The following is an 18,019-nucleotide window of genomic DNA, read 5'->3' on the forward strand; positions in this document are numbered from 1 at the left end:
CGCTGAACTATATGCTATAAATAAGGCTCTAAACATCGTTAACCCTAAATATAGAAAAATTCTTATTTGCAGTGACTCGTGTAGTGCTCTCCATGCCTTAAAAAATCTTTATTCTAAACATCCTATCGTCATTGAAATTTATAACGCAATCGCTGAGTTGAATAATCGCAACACAGAATTAAGTTTTTGCTGGGTCCCTAGCCACGTAGGGATTCCAGGTAATGAACATGCGGATTCTGCTGCCAAAGAAGCATGTAACCAGCCTCCTTTCACCACCCGAGTTGCTACTGCTGATTTCATTAACTATGTAAAACAATTTTTAAAAACAAGGTGGCAAGGTGATTGGACAGCTACCGTTGATAATAAACTCCGTCAGATTAAAGATTCTGTGTTACCATGGGACTCCTCATACAGAAAACCCCGGCGTGAGGAAGTAGTTCTCTGTCGATTGCGGATAGGACACACGAGGGTCACACACGAGTACCTGTTTACAAGAGGACAAGCACCTCTATGCGCACGATGCAACTGCCGCGTGACTGTGCGCCACATACTCGTGGACTGCATATGTTATGCGGCGTTGCGTCGTAAATTTAAACTACCCAGAAACATCCGTGGTATCTTGGGTAATGATAAAGAGGTTTTAAACCGATTGTTTCTGTTTTTGCGTAGTATAGGTTTAATACAAAAAATTTAATATTGTTGCTTATATTTTTTAATGCTTTTAGTTTTTAAATAAGTTTTTTTTTCTGAGTTTTTGATTTTTTTTCATCCGATTAGCAGCCTTTTACACTCCTTATCGGAATTTGTTAAATTTTATAAGTTATTTTTTTAATATTTTAAAGACTGACTGTGATATTATTTGCAAGATTTTAGCAATATTAATTTTAAGTTTTATTTCAACATTTTAATTTTAATTTTTAACCTAGTTTTAATTATATAATTTGTGTTCTAAGTTTTATTTAATTTTCTTATTTTAGTTTTAAGTTTTATATTAGATCTTTTATGGTTTTTAATTTTTTTTAATCTTTTGTTATCCAATAATGGGCTCTTTACACCCATATTGGACTTTGTAAAATTCTATTTACTTTGATCTTATATTAGTTTTTACCGTTGATATTAGTTGTAAGTTTTAATCATCTTTCAGAATAGTATTAAAACATTTATTTTTCTATATAAAAAAAGGATCCGGGCGGTGATAACGCACAAGCGTTTGTCGCCCTCAAAAAAAAAAAAAAAAAAAAAAAAAAAAAAAAAAAAAAAAAAAAAAAAAAAACACCTACCCAAATTACAACATATACCTTTACACAACTACACAACAACATCCTACACTGATATTTCTTACATTTACACCCGGTATTGTTGCGACATCTGACGAAACGCAACCGTAACCCAAGGTGGGAACTACCGTGCCGATGGGTGAATGGCTCTACGTAGTGAGTCTCGAACGATATCATCTGGGCACCAGGGCAAACCCAGTTGTATTTAGCTCTAGTTCCAGTACGAATGCTCCATTTTCGTTACACACAACTTCACTGATGGCGCTGTCAAAAATAATGTGTTGGCTGAACGGAGTTGAAACTCGTACTGAGCATGTGGAAGGGATGAACAAACCGGTCTAGCACAGATCGGTAGACACAGCGTTGCCAGATCACTCACATTTAACAATCTCATTACTTTTTTCATACACCTCGTATTATACACATGACGAAAGCATGGAACATATGGTGTAATCTCTCTCTTTAGAGATTATATTTCCGTTTAGACATAAATTCGGTCAAGTGTCCTATAAGATGATATTTAGTATGTTCATATCTTGGTAATTTATCCTAACATACTCCACTCAACAGATATCTGTAAAAATTACTTTAATGAGGCGATACCATTGTTTATGTACATTGATTTAATTACTTTTAAGTAGTAAAACTGTAAAGCTAGTGGAAATGAATACTGTTACTTTTTAAATTGTAGGAATCTTTGATTCTAAGAAACTACAGTGGGGAAAGTTATTACTTCCAAATCTACTCTAGACACAAGACTAACCAGTCTTTGTTGATTGCTTTGATCCAATTTGATTTTACTGTTAAGAACTTTGAATCTAGTTTATATTTTGCTTCTAAAAATGAAGAATAACTGTATTTGATCCTATTTTCCTCAACTGTTGGTTGACATTTACAAAGATGTGACAATGATGTATGTTTGTTGGACCACTACTAACCAAACTTTTATAGATGGAGGAAGGTTTTCTTAAAGAAACTGGGCCTCTTCACGGGTAAGATAGCAATTTCTTACAGTACAATTTAATTGATCTGTATCAGAATTATTGTTCAAAATCGGAGTGATTCCATTTTGTCTGAATATATCGGAGGAATTATGAGTAGCCAACGTCTCAAGAAAGTCATTTAGGGAATTTATCTCGTTCAACGAACTCTCTGTTAATAGATTCTCCCAAGTCATTAAGCAGCATTTTCCCGTATTTGTGACTTTCTAACCGATGTGGTATTTCGTTAATTTTAGCTGAACACGCAATAGATGCACGCTAAGGAATTTTAGTTATGTAAATTTTGGTAATTTTTTAGGACCTACTTGTAAAGACTTTTCTTACCTATTCACTTTGTGCAAAAGAAATTATAAGAGTTTAGTCTTCGTAATAGTATCTTTACAAGTTCTCAAAAAGTCATTTAGTGTTCATCACTTTCAACAAGTCGAATTTAACCGTGCGGTTATTTTGCAAATATTCTGAAAAAACTGTAGTTTGTAAATTGTATTTTGAAATACTCGTAAGAATGAAGAGCATTTAATTGTAACAAGAAATACTCTTTTTTTTTTAGGTAATAAACTAAATTATTCAACTTGAAAAGGGTGCGTTGGAGCATTCCGATAGCTGGTGTGAATCTATTTGCTGATACGATGTCATTATTAACTTTTGTTTGTAGTTTGTGCTATAGATTAATAATTTTAATGATTGTCATAAGTATTTCTGTTACTGTTATTTTGAAATGTTTAATTTCTTAATATTATTATATGCTCTCTATTAATTTGTAATAATAAAAATGATTTAAAAAAAAATCTTTCATTAATTAGGCACTACAATTTCATGTTTTATGCTGAAAGTAAACATTTCCGTATTTTAATTTTTCAGCTGTTAAAATAGTTTTGCATTATTGCCTTAAATATCATAATTACATACCATTTGTAATAACAATAACATAACCTTACTTTCGAGAATTTGGATTTTACAGTAAGTACAGGTATTTTTTCTTACACAAATTTATTTATAATAGTCAAATGACATTAGACTTGTTAATCATTATTGTGTTAATTTAATAAGATTGGTTACAGAAATTAGTAATTTTTTTTAATATAAACATGGTTAGAACTGTATTATTAGACTGATCTAATCGTAAGCCTCTTCACATAGAATTCATGTTATGAAAAATAATCATAATGTTGGTCTATTGAGTAACTGTTAGACTTGTGAAGAATTTGTTTCAGAAGTTATATAATTTTGAAATCCAGAATAAACAAATTCTGTTCAGTGTTAAAAACAAACATATCAGCACAAACATCCTGTTACTGCCCTTGCAATTATTTTTTTTTTATATTTATCCCATTTTTTAATAAATAATTTAATTTGTATAAAGATGGTTATATAATTTTGTGCTAAATAGAAACACGAATAATTTTTACTTCCTTTTACGAAAAAAAGGCAGTATTTTAATCATGAAAGATTTCGGTTTACAGATTTCAACGAAACTACCCATTTTGAATATTCCTGAGTCCATTTTGACTAGTTTCGGGTGACGTCTGTACGTATGTATCTCGCATAATTCAAAAATGATAGCCGTAGAATGTTGAAATTTTAGATTTAGGACTGTTGTAAAATCTAGTTGCGTACCTCTCCTTTTGATTGCAATCGACTTGACGAAATATATCTATAAAAGCCCAAAATCCAAAAGATTTTTCAAAATGGATTTTTGACTTTTTCTTAACTACAGCAACAAGCCCTTATTGAGAGCTTTTCAACGATATATCATAGACATTACTTATTTTCATTGGTTCCGGAGTTATAGCCAAATAAAATTTTAATTTATGATATATTTGGATCTGAAAAGGGGATGGCACATCGGTTCCAATTCATTTGTTTTACTTTTTTTTTTAATTTTAATATATTGATTTATTAATAATTATTATCCTCTGATTGTAAAGAAATTTTTACAATAATTGATAAAAATTTTAGTAGGCATACAAGGAAGGAACTCATGTGATGTCCAGATCAGATTTGTGAAACATCTGATTTTTTTTAATTTTAATATATTTATTTATTAATAATTTTTAACCTCTGATTGTAAAAAAAATTTAATAAATGATAATTCAACATTTAAAAAAATATGGAAAAATATCAGAAGTTATTAATGAAATAAAAGTTTATTTATTTTTCATTTAAAAAAGTATGTATACTTTACGCGTACAAGGAAGTCATGTGGTGTCTACTTAAGATTTTTTAGTGTATTCTTAACATTGGTAATCAAAGAACACTTGTTTTATTTGACTAAAATATAAAGAAAAAAATGTAACATAATCTTTCATTAAAAGGTTAAAGCATGAAAAGGGAAGTGGATATTCATTTTATCAATTCATAAAAGTAATAATTCTGGAAATAATAGTGATATAAATTTGCTAAGGTATGAATAAATAATTTATATAATAATTATTTTAAAAAATTACAGTGTACATAAATGCTTTTTAAGAAAATATTTATCTTTTGCATAATAATTCAGCTTATAAAATTAGTATTATCTCGGTGAAAAATGATATGTAATATTAGTTTTTGCTGTTTACAAAGAACAGAATTCTTTATACGGAGTGTTCCGGGACGTATTCTCCGAACTTCAGGTACTGATTCAGCACCAAAATAACCAAAAATGTTCATATCAGCATAAGTCTTATTTTTCTTTGTTTTCTTTATGAGCGCCATTTTGTTGTTTCCAAAGAAAAAAATCATTTATCATACACGGTTAAGCCTAATTTAATTAAATTTGGCAGATCTGACTACTTTCTTATTCTAGAAAATACAAAATTTTGAAATTTTCACCTTCAAAAATTTTTAAATGGCAGCCATTTTAATTTTTCTAAGTTTTCAATATTTTGTAATTATTTGTTTGACCAAATTTTTACTTATTAAAAAATTTATTAAGCATTTTATTTGGAACAAAATGACACCTTATTTGTAAAAATCGGTTGAGAAACAATCGAGTTATTGCAGACTATTAACCCAGCAGTACTTTTGCGCACTAAAATGCTAGATGATAATTTTTTCCTTTTTTTTATCTCTACTAAATGTAATAAAAATTATTATTAATAAATAATAATAGTAAATTAAACCCCTACTTGAATTTTTTGTTCAGCAAATAAAGCATTTTTTATCTTTTTATGTAATTTGTAAGCGTGCTTCGCAAGCTAACGAAGTGATAATTATTGTTTATTTCATTTTGCTGTTAAAGATTGTAAAAAAAGGACAGCAGTCAGTAAGTAGATGGACAACTAAGTGTTTGTATATTTATGTTTATTCTGTAAGTAGTATTATTCTGGTTGTGTTTCAAGTATAAATTAAATTTATTTCCTTTTACAGAAAATGGAGACTACAATTAATGATTCATTTGTGGATGGAGAACCATTGTGCTCTGATATTAAAGTAGAAGTTAAGGATGAAATGGAAAACAATGAATTTTTATTTGTACCAGTAGTTAAGGCAGAACCTGGTTTAACATCTGAGCAAGTAAGTTTTTGATAACAGTCTGGTGTAATTTTGTATCCTTTTTTTGCATTCATTTGAATTACCGTATTTTTCCGTGTATAAGACGCTCCTATGTATTAGACGCACCCAAGAAATTTAATAAATTTTTTTGGAAAAAAAACTAAAATTTAAAGTATGATTTTAAAAAAAATTGTTAGATAATAGGTAATTTTAAATAGTAAACTGACTTTTCAGAAACTTGCGAAACCCATGTCATTGTCATCTGAATTTTTTCTCCCATCAATGTCTTCATCCTCTTGTTTTTTATCATCATCATCTTCATACAAGAAATGATCTTCATTTCCACCAAGGGCGTTGCTAGTTCCACATTTCAAGAAATTTTTAACAACAGTTTGTTCATTCACTTTCGACGAAGACGTCATTACCCACTCGCATATTTGTGAGATTGATGGCCGTTTAGGGCACTCTTTGGTGTTAGTTGATGTACACCAGTATTCATCAACCACTTGTTCCCACTCTCCTCTCATAAAGTTTTTAAATGACTTATATGACACATCAGGTGGCTGTAGTTGTGATGAAAGTCCTCCTAGTATGACAACTAGTTCAGTATTGCACTCTTTTTGTTTGATTGTTTCCTTCAGATGAGCCTGGAACTGATCAAATACAAGAAGAGCTTTCTTCTTTAGCAGTGCACCATTCCTTCTTTACCATACTTTGTCTATCCACACTTTCATCCATCCAACCTTTTTCATGAACAAGTATAATCACTCCTGTTGGTATTTTTTCTTTAGGCAGTGTCTTCCGCTTAAAAATTATCATTCCCCGACGGGGAGTCTTATTCTTTAAGACTTTGGGGGTTGGCGTCCCCACGGGCCTAGCCTCTGCAGCTTTTCTTCCCACTATACAGTGAGCTGCAGAACACTTTACATTATACACATATACTACACCAAGAACACTACATAAATTACAACATACACAATTACACAACAACATCCTACACTGATATTTCTTACATATACACTCGGTGGTGTTGTGACATCTTACGAAACGCAACCGTAACCCAAGGTGGGAAAAAATCGTGCCGATGGGTGAATGGCTTTACGTAGTGAGTCTCGAACGATGTCCTCTGGGCACCAGGGCGAACCCAGTTGTACTTAGCTCTAGCTCCAGTACGCGTGCGCTCTGCTGGAGTGGTCCATTTTTCGCCGGTACTCGTGGGACCAAAATTACAGTTCCAATAATAAATACAATGATGGTTTGTGGTCCACCTGAAAAAAACACCAAATCTAGTCTTGTGAAGAGATCTCGGTCAGCTTTGTCTGACGAGGATAAAAGTCCTACTGAAGAGAACCGCAAATTATTAGAATTGAATTCTAAAAATATTAGATTCGTTGTTCTCAGAAATAGTCAGGAAGGTGGCTCCCTCCAAAAGGTTTCACCTTTCCTAATAAACAAAACTATAACAGGTGCAAGTGGTTCCCCGAAGAACATCAGGAAATTACGTGACGGATCGATTCTGATTGAAACATTCAACGATGAACAGTGTCGATCTATCTTACGTATCCGTAATATGGGTGGTATAAATATAAGTGCAGAATGCCACAAAACGTTAAATACGAGCCGGGGAGTAATTTTTTGTCGAGACCTTTCAGATATAGATATCACTGAAATAGTTGATGAGCTTGGCTCCCAAGATGTTGTTGAAGTGAAACTTATAATGGTGTTACTGCACAACCACATCTTCATAAATTACTGTTTTAATAAAAAATTATGCATTGATCAAAATATAAAAAAAAAAAAATGATATACATACATATGTAAAGTACATAAGGTAGTCTTGTACTTTAAAACTAAAGGACTGTCTTTTTCCACTTTCACAATTTTTATGTCATTCATGTAAACCCTTTCTGCTTCAGTTGTAACTTCTATTACTTCTTCTCCTTGCTGTATTGCAATCTTCGTTGGTCTTGTGATTGTAGCATTTCTTCCAATTTGGTTCCACAGATCCTTGAAATTAATAAAATCAGAATGACTTATTTCAACCACTTTATAGGGATTTCCAGTTTTTTTGCAGTTCTCATAAGGGTAACGTAATGCCCCGGATGATAAATGGATCCAGATTTCAAAGCCTTTTTCACTTTTTTCAATCATAGAATGAACGCTGTCTCCCTCGTTCTGGCTGTGACCCTTTATTAAAAAATTATGTGTGATAGATTTTATTGGGTACTTCTCCACAACATAAAAATACATTGCAAATACGAACTTGTTCTTTTGTTGTCCTCCACAGTTTTCAGAGTAAAAAATAAATTCCACATCTTCATTGACATTGGTCGTTTTACTATCAATGTATTTTAAAATACACGATGCAATTTTGATGGATCCTCTGTGCCCTTCCCCTTCATGCCAGACAAAACATGTAGCACTGTCATTTTTTTTACTCACAAACAGTTAAGTTAAAAACATTTAATTTTGATTTATAATACATAAGGGAAACTTCCCCCTTTGGGCAAGGTAAGACTGCTTGGAGGTCGTAGCAAGCAACCACAACATTGTCACCTACTTTTTTCTTGTCAGCTTCTTTCTGAATTCTTGAAAGGTCTTTTTGTATGATGTGCTTTTCATATTGTTCAATAATATCCTCCTTGTCAGCCCCTTCTGCTGTCTTAAATGAATGGCAGAGTTCGCACTGATCTTTCTTAGGAGTAAACATGGAAATATTGAACTCTCGTTAAATATTTTATGGTACATAACGTAATTGCCGTATGGGCGTTGTTCTTGTTGACAATCCTTTTGATAGTTACTGTGCAAATCGGCTATTATTTTGCCAACTTCAGTGTAGTCTCTAGTCGTGTTTTCCCTCAAGTAGTCACTCTATTTTTGGGATTGATTCTATGTGTTTTCTAATTCCTTCTTTAATCTTTACGTCAAGCGTTTTGTGTTTATGTTTACCACAAAGATCTTCCATAATAAATCCACCTGCTGACTTTTTGTCTGACAGTTCGTATGGGCCTGTCTATAATATCGAGTGTATTTTTAAAAAAATGTTTACAAACTCTAACGCGTTTATTGTCAACCTGGAAGTAAAATGCGTTGTTTAGTTTTCTGGTACTGTCAGGTTTTGTGTATCTGTAAATTGGTGTAACAGATTGCATATGAGATGCAATAAAGTCACGTTGACGTGACAGATCTTGTAATTGCCAGAAATTCTTAAAAAGTTCTTGACGTAACTCATGGGTTATGTTTTGTGAACATTTCAACTTACATCGATCATCACAAGGAGGTTTCAGACTTTTCTCTGGGACCTCTTTCTTAGATTTTGACATAGAAGTATAGGCCTGGCCAGAATTTTTCAATAGCTTACTTTTATTTTTCACCCATTTATTTTTATCAGATACTCTTTTTCTTCCTCTTTTTCGTTGTTCTGGTTCTTTTTCTAGAAAATCTATATTAAAACTTTCATTTTGATCATTATTGCTCTCGTTAGAACTATCTGAACTATTTAAAATATATTCTTCTCTTTTTTCTCGGCTTGATACTTGCTCTATTTTTCTTTCATAACGAAAGACAGGCTTTGCCTTTGTACAGTCCGGCTCATAATTGGGATCTGCGTCCGAATCGTCAAAACTGGTGTACTCCTCGTCGCTACTGTTAATTATTCGAACAAATTTTTTTTAATTTGTGGTTGAAGAACTGCCACCATTTGATGTTGATGGTAAATCGAGACGTGTAACATGCGGTTCTGTTAAACTATTGAGTTTATTTTCCTCAGAAGGAACAACTACAGCATCAGTCTTTTCTGTGTTCGGTACAACTATTCTCCATTCCGTTTTTGAAATTCCTCCATTTTCTATTGTCTGTGACGGTGCATTTCCAATAACAGATTGTTTGGTTAAATTTACTACAAGTTCGTTACGTTTCGTAGCCATTATTATTAGTAAAACTAACTTTAATGATTTTCCTAAGCAATAGTGTTGTAATCAAAACATTACATATTTATATGGAAAACCGTCATAACTCAAAATAAAACTTGCGAATAAAACCAGTATGAGATATAATTTTACATTATTTAAGAACTAAAGTGTCACAACTGGAAATAGTACTATGTTTCTATTAACTCACGATGAAAACGAGAAGTTTATTATGCAATAAAGTGTCATAACTGTAAAAGTGACGTTTTTCAGAAAAATCACAAAACAAACTGAACACAAAACTATCCTAAATAATGTCACAACTTGAAAAATGTCGTTTTTCCAGAGAAACTTGACATCCCTACCTCACAGAGTCCAGGACACTACTGACAAGTGTCGGTTTTCTAGAGAAATGGCGCCACAAATCTAGAAAAAGAAAACTGACACTAAGGTAATGGCACCTATAGATGACACATTAAGGATTTTTTTCTACATCTTGCACCGTGGAAACCACAAATTACAGAATTTTTCATGACTGTTAGTGCTCAAACAGGCTTTGAGTATTTGTCTATCAGCTAGAAAGTTTTCAGCGCCCTACGTTTACATAGATGTAATGGAACTAATTTTTTTTTAATCACTCAATTGGCCCCTATAGATGACATTCAAAATTCGTTCGGTTCATAGAGATGACAATGACGGCGCCTAAAGATGACATAGGTTTCTGTGTAAATTAAAAAGCCAAATTAGCAAAAATAATAACACATTTATTTTAATTATAATAAAGAAATTAAAGATTTGCAACTTGGGGCACATCATAAATCTCCCTAGTTGAACTAAATTTGGTGGGCGTTTTTATTTTGCCCACAACATCGTCCCAAGCATAAAATAACCGATCCTCCCTTTGAGGCCATTTCCACAGTCGCCCATGACGCACCATGGCAGTCACGACGACTCCATCTTCTTTGACAACGATTATCCTACCAGGAAAAATATTATTTTCGTATCTTACGGCAACATACTCCCCAACCTCCTTCCTTGGGGCTTGCAGCTCATTATCGGAGGATCCTGAGCTTTTTTCATCCCATTCACCTCCAGACGACGATTTCAAACTCCCAGCTTCGTCATTTGATGAAGCATCTGAATCTTCACTTTCTTTAGTTTTTCTAGAATGGGTCAAGAGGCGCCTCGCGGCTTTTTTGCACTTCTCGTCCTCTTTTTCTTGCCTCTTTGTAAGCCTAGCCGCCAATCGTTTTTGTTTCTCCTCATCTTTCTGTTTCTTCAGATCTAACTTTTTCTGGTGATACTCCTGCCACTGAGAGGATGAAATCACCGAAAGGATTTTTTCCTTCGACCTTCTCTTTTTCGGTACCGTACTTTCCTTTGGCCAGAAAAGGCATCTTTTAAAAGGCGACGGGATATAAGATGATGTAGAAGGAATAGGAGTTTCTACAGGAGAAGAAGCTTCTAAAGGAACAGAAACTTCTAAAGAACCCGAAGCCTCTAAAGGAGCAGAAACTTCCAAAGGGACAGGAATTTCCATTCCGTCTTCAACAGAATCTAAAGGAGCAGAAACTTCCAAAGGAGCAGAAATTTCCATTCCGTCTTCAACAGGATCTAAAGGAGCAGAAACTTCCAAAGGAGCAGAAATTTCCATTCCGTCTTCAACAGCATTTGCTAAAGGGGCTTCCAAAATAGTCACAGTATTTTTTTCTAATCCTGTTGTCACCTTCTTCCATAGCTCGTACAGGGAATGGTCGGTAACAGGGATGGAATCTTTATCCCCACTAAAAGAAGCAATTTTTTCTGCCCCGATTACTGTCTTCAGCCACGGAATACAATTAGGACAGCACAAATTAGTTTCTGTATTGGGTTCAGTTGCCTTCGGTGGCGCACCAGGCCTAACAGTGACTTCCAAAGGGTTCCAGGGCACTAACCCACATTTTTTGAACCCATTTGTCAAAATTTCTGACCGATACACATCCAATAAAAGTTGATTAAGTAAGGCGCAAAAATTACTTTTTGACACTTCACCACCGCTTAATCGATGTTGTAAAGCTTTCTCCTTCCACGAAGCTTTCAGCGTATGAAATACGGAGACGTCCATCGGTTGCAGCAAATGGGTGGCGTTGGGGTATAACGCCACTAAAACGATGTCATTTTGGCTGCAAAGCTGACTAACCTCCATAGATAGATGGGAGACGTGGCCATCGACAAAAAATAGTACTGGCCGCACTATCTTTTCTTTTTCCAGCCATGGAATGAACTGGTTTCCAATGTACTCATAAAAAATTGAGCAGGTCATCCATCCCTGCTCACTTTTTCCTATAGCCCATGATGTGGGCACATTTACGGTGATATGGAGCGGAATACGCGTATAACGGAAGACTACCAAGGGTGGTGCAAGATCTCCATTAGCATTGCCCGTAAAGAGAACTGTAATGCACTCTTTCTCGTCATTACCAACCGCTTGATAAATATTTTTACAACCGCGTTCAGCCATAACTTTTCCGGCTTTTGGTTGCAAGAAAAATGCTGTCTCATCAGCGTTAAATACGCGTTTGGGGTCATCCAAGACGCTCGCCAATCCGTTTCCCTCTAAATACGTATAAACGTCATTCTTCCAGCCGTCTAATTGCTCGTTTGTTATTGAGCTCCTGCTCTTTGTTAAATTTTGGGCAACGCGATTAGAAATCCGAGGGTGTCTACTCATAAAACTGCCATACCACTTTTTGGATGGAACCTTATCACGGAAAATGTCCTTCCCTAATTGAGCAGCTAATCTTTGCATGCTTATTAAAAAGGTTTCTTTCGAAACGGGAAATCCTTTTCTCGCTAATTCAAGGACCCATTCCTCAATTTTCAGTTCCTCATCGGCCGTAAAAGCCGTACGGGCTCCCATTTTTCTTGATATTGGGTTGATCCCTTTGACCTTGCTCCGAAGTGTAGCGGGGTATTTTGTACGTCTTAGCAGCCGCGTACACAGGTACCCCACGCATCACGTCATCCAGGGCTTTTGTCATAACTTCCTCATCATACTGCAGAATTTTTGTGGGAGGCATCGTCTTCATTCACCTAAAAAAATAAAAAGTTAATTAGGGATCGTATGCATAACCTAAAGATGACACGCTAAGAACCTAAGGATGACATAGCTGTCAGCTTAAGGTTCCTGGACAACTATTGCACCGAAATAAAAATCCCACATCTTCTTTTTATTTTTTAACTTCTATAGCACTGAAGCATCAATCGGGGCTAAAAAACTTTAAGATGACAATACGATCATCTTTAGGAAACTGCGCCTTTTAAGGAACCTAAACATGACACCGCCTTTGCAACCCCAACCCATAACCAAAATGACTGTGCAAAGCGCTTTGTTGTGAAATTAAGTCTAACAATGACAAAAACTTATTTAGGTATATCTTTGCGATAAATATCGAGATTAAAAAACTTAAATAGTAAATACACTTACCTTAACCAAATCACTAGAATTGAAGCGAAAAACAGCAAATGATACAACCACAAACATAAACAAGACCGTATTATGGAAACCAAAATGGCGTTTGATTGTTTTGTTATGTTGTCTCCAGGGAGAAGAATCAGTGTTGTCAATGCAATAAATAAAATTCCCGCTACTTTTTTAAAACTCTTGTTTTTTGAAAGGTTATGAGACACTGTCATCTTTAGGTGGTATGTCATCTATAGGTGCCATTACTAGTGCTATCTAGCGGAAAGCCGGCGAGTTTTGAGATGTCGCTTTTGATTATTAAACTACGTGTCATTTGGGATCGTTTAAGGGAAAAAAGTGAAATTTTTAATATTTTGACTTGTCACTTTTCTTTAGAAGGTACGACTGTCCTATTTCAAAATTGTGATTTTGTCATTGTTGAATCACATATTTATGAAAGGAAATAATTTTGTCTTCATATTCTTTTGGCATTTTTTGACTGATTTTTATTTTTGTACGCATACAAAATCCACTACGTTTCATGAAACGGTAACACCATGACACACCACCTTCAAAATCTTCTATGTTACAATTACAGGCTACTTTGATTGCATGTATACAAATCATTTTTGTTGAAATGGCAATGCCATTTTGCCGATTTTCTTGCATCAATTTTAAAACTTCAGTCTTGAGTTGTGGCCTTTTGCAACTTTACCACATTTTTCACGTTTTTCTTTATGAAAATTGAACATCTCCTTCTGACCACGCCAAGTTCTAATCATTTTTTCTGTAGGCAGAGGTGCAAAATATGTTTCAGCTTCCCTATTTCCGTGTTCTTCCGCATATTTTACAATCTGCAATTTGTACGAGGGCTATTCAGAAAGTAAGGAACGTTTTGGAATTTTAAAAAAATCAAGTACAAGAAAAACTTTATTATATACATGTGAAAGAGGGACTAAAATACTACTTTTCAACATAATCACCATACAAATTCAGGCACTTATCATAGCGGTGGACAAGCTTTGAAATTTCTGTGTCATAGAATTCTGCCGCCTGTGATCTCAACCACTCAGTGACGCGTACTTGGAGCTCCTCATCGTCGTCAAAACGCTGTGTTGCTAGCCAGGTCTTCATTTTCGGGAACAAGTGAAAATCACTTGCAGCAAGATCTGGACTGTAGGGGGGATGAGGAAAAACTTACCAGTTGAACGAGTTCAAGAGTTCTTGCGTACGGTTTGCCGTGTGAGGTCGAGCATTGTCATGCTAAAGCAAAATTTTGGATGACAATTTTCCTCGGCGCTTGTTTTCGACAGCTCTCCTAAGGTTTTGCAATGTTTAGCAGTACCGCTCAGAGTTTATTGTTGCACTACGCTCGAGAAAATCAATAAGAAGAGCACCTTGCCTGTCCCAGAACACTGTTGCCATGATCTTCCTTGCCGACAAAGTTTGCAGACATTTCCTTGGTTTTTTAGGGGAACTTGTGTGCCCCCACTCCATGGACTGTAATTTTATCTCACATTTCACATGTTTCACCCAGGTTTCGTCTCCTGTTACGATTCGATCCAGTAGTATCTCTATGACTGTGGTAGGCTTCCAAAAACGTCAAGCTGCCCCCATTCGTTGTTGTTTAGGGTGATCTGTAAGCATTATTTGCACCTACCTTGCACAAAATTTGTTGTAGCTTAGCTTCTGTGAAACAATTTCAAAAATAAAGTCCGTGAAACTTGTGGGAAACATAGAGAAAGCTCAGTTATTGTGAAACGGCGGTTTTCACGAATCTTTTCTTCAACTTTGGAGACCAGATCGTCAGTCACAATGCTCGGACGTTCACTCATTTCTTTATCGTGAACGTTTGTTCGGCCATTTTTAAACTAATGCACCACTTCCTGGCAGAACTTTCACTCATTACGTTGTTCCCGTACACTTTACACAATTCCCGATGAATTTCTATTGGTTTTAAGATAATTTCTATTGGTTTCATCACAACTGGCGGGATTTTCGATTGCAGCACACATTTCAAATTTGTATATAAAAAAAAAACGGGCAGTGCGGAGATGTTCCCGTTGTCACGGCTGGACGCTGACTGAGGTGCCGAGCACGAGCACACCAATATATACGCGATTGGCGTGCGCCTGGCGGCGTCAGGTGGAAACGTTCCTTACTTTCTGAATAGCCCTGGTAACTTAAAGTTACGAATTTTCCATAATTTTCTCCTTCACTAAAAACTATCAAACGTTTTTTTTTCTTACTCCCCTGGGCCGGTCCGACTCATTACGCCACTCAGAGAAGTGTCGGCTTACTCTTAACGAGCTTCCCCACCTACCGGCATGGCAGATCGGCTCGACGGTCAGGTCTTTTGAGTTATTTTTTGCTGCCCTTTTGACACCACGCCCAAACATTTCTTTCGAGACGCGATGTCAGGTCTTTTCTCATTTTTATTTTAGTGTCCTAGCATTCCCTGGAGTCTCCAGTGGATCTTTGAAGCCGACACACCAAGGCATGTCGGCCCTCACCACTGAGGCTAAACCACCCTACCCTACTCTAAAACCCCTTTCACCGCTCCTCTATGTTCTTTTGCTTGATCACTTGTCTTACATAGTCATCCACCCGTTTCCATGCAATTCATTGCCGAGCATGTAAGTTATCAATTCTACCGGCCTTTTCCCTGCGATTCCAGCTTCATATCTCAAGGTGTTCCATTTACCGCAATCAAAAAAGGTATGTTCAGCGGTGTCATCCTCGCAGCAGTACATGCATTTGGGTTCTGATCTTCTTCCGATCCTATATAGATAAACATTCAAGTTACCATGGCTAGTAAACAGCTGAGACGTATAGTAATTGATCTCGTCAAACCTTCTGCTATGTCAAGCTAGTAAGACCGGTATTAGCCATATCTGACTTCTTGCAGCTGCTAATGTGTTCGGTAAACCGACAATTCTGCTCAAATTTCACCCCTAGGTATTTTAGCTTACGTACCTCGTTTATTCTTTCTCCCTCTATCGTTAGATTAATCGGCTCAATCTTCCTCCTGCCTGTTAGGAAGATATACTGACATTTGTTAGTAGCTAATTCTAATCCTGTTGCTATCAACCATTGTATTATTACCTCTATTGCCGTATTAGACCGTTCTTGTACCTCCAACTCAGTTTTGTCCTGTAATAAAATGGCAAGATCATCCGCATATTCAATGACTTGAACCCCGTCGGGGAAATCAAGCCGCAGCACTTCATCATAAGCTATCACCACAACAATGGGCCAAGAACAGATCCTTATGGTACTCCACCATTTAATTTAAAACCAAACCATATTTTCCTGTGCATCTACAAAACACCATCTCTCCGATAAATATGACCATATTTGTATACGTAAGTAAGGACTTCCTCCCTTCTCCTACAATGCCCTTATTATAACTTGCCATCAAATAGACCTAAAAGCGTTTTTAACATCTAGTGAAACAAACACTGGGATAGCTCTAGTTCTCCACGTACCTGATCTGACCTCTGCCACCCAGTCTGTAACTCTCTTAATTGCTTGAACAGTGGACCGATTTTTCCAGAACCCATATTGGTTTGGACTTATTCCAACTCCTTCTTCTATTTCCTTGATAATTCGACCAGCCAGCATCTTTTCAACTACCTTACCCATAGTGTTAATTAGACTTAATGGTCTGTAGTCTACTACACCTGTTTCCATAGTTTTCTTGGGCAGGAATACTACCCTGGCCTCCTTCCAGGTTTTGGGAAAACTCTTATTTTCTACTCCGAAACTGGCCAGTTCTAACATCTTTCAAGGTACTTTACTAACTAGCCCTTTCAATAATGCTGCAGGAATTCTATCTGGTCCAGGGCTCTTCTTATTTCCTAGATGGCCGACCGCTGATTTTACCTCTGTTAGAGTGAATCGCCTGCTTTCGCATTCTATCCTTCCTTTCACCTCTTCCTCTGTACAAAGGAATAAGTCTGTGATTTCTATCTCTGCCTGTAATTTTGAAAGCATTGGCAATCGTTTACGGAAACTATCTTAAAAGCCTGCCCCCAAGGGTCGCTACCTAGTTCTTCGCAGAGTTTCTCCAATGATCCCGGTTTTGACTTTTTAATTATCTTGTTTAATGTCCGCCTGGTCTCCAAATATCTTGCCGCTGCTGCTTCATATTCATTCCCACCAGTTCTTCTTAGTCTTTGCTTTTTTCGCCTGCACGTTTGTAGTAGTTGTCTTAGCCCCGCTATCTCTTCTGACCACCAGTATACTGTTTACTTTTTTTTTACTTCTATGAACCACTCTGTCCATCTCCTGTTGTATTATTTGAGTTAACGCTTCTGGTGTATAATACTATACTGCAGACTTGTGAGCCTATTGGCTATTCGATTCACGATCTCATTTATCCGGTCCTACGTGGACCTAGGAGAAGTGTCTTATCACTGGAGAGAAATGACTGATCTTGTATATCCAAGGTAGTAGCAAAGTGGTCGCTGGCAATACCCGCCAGCTCCACTGCTCCTGACTCCACCTGTTATACAGAATTGTAAGATCTAGTACAGAAGCATGCCCTCTGGCCTCAAAGGTGGGCGTTGCATCGTTTATGCAATGGCATCCAAGAGATTCCATCAGGTCCGATAATATTTCACCTCTTCTGTTTGTACACCTGCTGCCTGTAGCAACAGACTTGCTATTAAAGTCTCCAAGCATTATCAATCAATTTCAATCGTTCAAATTTTATCGCTTCTTGTTGCCGCTCTATGAATTAAATCAATAAAACTGTCAAACTCTCGGTGATCACAGGTAGGGTGATACATATGCCCCTATAATCATCGCAGCATCAGTCTCTATAGTCACAAAACCCTTACCTCTACTCACTAGTCGCCAAGAAACTCTACCACTGACATTCATTATCGTTGCATCTCCCTCAGTATCTGC

The sequence above is a fragment of the Lycorma delicatula genome, chromosome 1 (assembly GCF_047948215.1).
Source record: "Lycorma delicatula isolate Av1 chromosome 1, ASM4794821v1, whole genome shotgun sequence".
Classification (NCBI taxonomy): domain Eukaryota; kingdom Metazoa; phylum Arthropoda; class Insecta; order Hemiptera; family Fulgoridae; genus Lycorma; species Lycorma delicatula.